Source organism: Curcuma longa, chromosome 21 (assembly GCF_044706935.1).
Source record: "Curcuma longa cultivar G26 ecotype Majalengka, Jawa Barat chromosome 21, ITB_CL_G26_1.1, whole genome shotgun sequence".
Lineage (NCBI taxonomy): Eukaryota > Viridiplantae > Streptophyta > Magnoliopsida > Zingiberales > Zingiberaceae > Curcuma > Curcuma longa.
In genome coordinates, this window is record NC_133881.1 from 13,908,139 (window position 1) to 13,911,081 (window position 2,943).

At 50.1% G+C, this 2,943-nt stretch overlaps 1 pseudogene; it reads right to left on the reverse strand.

The window, feature by feature from the left end:
* On the reverse strand, positions 1 to 1,269 carry LOC141815233 (uncharacterized; annotated as a pseudogene).
* Between the last annotated feature and the right edge of the window lie 1,674 nt (positions 1,270 to 2,943).

The following is a 2,943-nucleotide window of genomic DNA, read 5'->3' on the forward strand; positions in this document are numbered from 1 at the left end:
GTCACCCAATTTCATCACACATTAAAAACAAATAAAAGGGAGAAAAGAAGTATATGAGCCGTCCGGTGCACTCAGATTCGATCAGGGCCGTCGGTTCCAAACAATCCAGACAATTATTGAAAATAATACTGCTATATAATCGCGTGCACGATTCTTAAAGCCATTATTCCCAGATGACGGGCTCCCGCGGCACGGCACGGAACGGCGAGGTGCTCCTCGACGCCCGCCCGGAATGCGGCTCCTCGCCGGTGCTCCTGATGGGCATGCTTCCGACGCCGCCTCCGCCTCCGCCTCCGCCGCCGCCGTAGTGAACTCCTCCCCTCGCTGCGCAGCACCCGCACGCTTCGTTCCGCGGGGCTGGGCCCGCTCTCCAAGCCCCGCTACTGCCGGCAGTGGCGTTCGCCGGCGAAACAGGGCCCGGAGTCGAATGGCGGTGGGGTAAATGATGGTGCTGCGGGTGGTGGTGGTAGCTGAGGTTTTGTTGATGTTGTAGGCTGGCACCGCCCGCTGCGTTCAATAACCCGCCTCCGCTGAGATTGGGCGTGCTGCTGGCCCGGTGCATCCCTCCGCCGGCGAGATTTGGCGTGCTCTGAACGCGGTGCATCCTGCCTCCGACGACTTGGGCGGCGGGGCGCGGGGCGATTGTGGAGGTAGGGGATGTCGCGGCGGAAACGCTGAAGATCGAGGGACGCCGGGGGCTTCCGGGGACAGCGGCATTGATGGCGTCGACGTAGCGCTGGTCGAGCGTCGCAGCGGCGGCGGGGTCCGCAGCGGAGGAAAAAGGAGGCGAGGAATAGGAAGAGGCGGAAACGGGGAGAGGAGGCGGCGGAGGGGGAGTGAGGGTGGAGCATGTCGACGCGGTCGTACTCATCGAGCATGTGGACGAGGTCCTCATCGCCGGCGACGGTTACGAGGGTGTCGAGGTCTTCCGACGCCAGTTGGTACTTGATCACCATGCAATGCCGGAACATCGCCTGGATTCTCTCCCTGAGCTCTGCAGCCACACAATGCCGTCAACCGTAGCATTAACAATAAAGCAAACAGCTTGTGGATGCAGAATGCGAACCTGAGAAGGAGACGGAGCGGGCGAGGACGAGAACGCGGGTGTCGCCGCCGACGTACTTGAGGCGGCCATCGCGGGGGCGAGGGAGAATCTTCCCGCCGTAGCTGCAAAGGAACTTGAGCCGGGCGTTCTTGGAGGACGACAGCGACTGGGAGAAGGAAGACGAGAGGGAGTCGTCTTCACCTCCTGCTACTGATGCTGCCATATAGAACCTGGTTCTTTAGATCGTTTGCTGAAATTAAACAATTTTAGCCGAGCGAATCTCAAACAAAAAAAAAGAAGAACTTTTTATCGCATTTGATCAGAGAGACGCCATGAAACCTAGAAGTAGAAAACAAATCTTCCGTTTCCCGGTTGATGCGATTTAGGGTTCCCAAAAGATAAATGAAACTAAGATAATTGAATCCCCAAATATGATTCAACAATCAACCAAGAGCAACTCAAACATCAAAAAAGTCAACTTTTAATCGCATTCGATCAGAGAGCGACATCACGAAACAAACAGTAAAAAAAACTTTACATTCCGGTTGAAGTGATTTAGGGTTCCTCTCACCCCAAAAAAGAACAAATGCAGGCGAGACGAAACGAATGGAAGAACAAGGACGAAAACAAACAAAGATAACTCACCTTTTCTAAGAAATTGCAGTCGTCGATTGTTCATCGAGATCGTTTCTTTCTCTTCTCCTTGGGATGGCATTTTCGTCTTGTGATTGATTGGCAAGGACAGTGATCGAGAAATAGAGGAGAATAGATATGGATTTGAAGGCGGAGGAAGGAGAAGAAGAAGAAGAAGGTAAATGAGAACAACCTCCGGTGAACTGGCGGCTCTCCTTGTCGATCGAAACCGCCGCCGCTAGGATCGCTAAAAGGGCATTTAATTTAAAATGGTCATCCGCGTATGAAATATCGTATAAAATAAAATGACGTCACCTGTAACCGTCTATGACCATCAAGACGCTTCTAGAAGAACGAAGCAGGAAATGCAGTAAATTGCTCAATTTTGCACAAATACTTCTCAATAAATTCTTTTTAATTGAAACTAATTAAATTTGATGCATAAATTATAAAAAAATATTTTCCATTCGACTTGAATAAATTATAAAGAGCTAAATTTAAGATGCATCGCTATTTCACTGTCCAATTTTGAATTGAGAATAATTTTAGAAAATTCAGCATTTTGTCAATAAGGACCCTTTTCTTTCGGATTTCTCACATTCAAAAATAAATGCGGGGCTCTACGCGAGCCCACTAACTTCTCTTGTAATCAACTAGCCGTCCGATCACGCATCAGTCATCTATGGACAGTTCAGAAAGCCATAGAGGGATGCAGTCCCATAGCAGCATTGTGGAGGATCCCAGCGGATTCCGTGCAAGGGAGCGGGATCGCCGACCACGTCAACGACGGTGGAGATGGACGGCTACGATTTTTCGCACTTCATTAATTAATTAATTAATCGAGACGTGCGTGATTTAAATATAGTTTCGTTCTTGGCGAGATCGCTCACTAGCTGGGGGGCACGGAAAGCCTCGCTAATGGTGGATCCGCTTGGGATTTCCAGTTCCATTCGCTTCTTGTTCGCCGCCCTACCTCCGACGGCGGGTCGAAGGTTTCGGCTCCTTGTTTTCGTGTTACTATCAATTTTTTCCCAGTTTGTTTTCTTGAGTGGAAGCGCTTACTTGTTTAGGGGGAAATTGACGCAGATCTTCGTGATTGAGGTCTGCTAGCTCATTGCGTGAGGAAGCAGATGGTGGATGCGTTTGAAATGATGATCTCAGTCGGCATGTTTTAGGTTTTGGTGGCGACCAGAGTTGGCAGTCATCCCTGTTATGATTTGCTCGCGCATTGCTTGTTTTAGATTTCTTGATGGGAAATCTTGCTT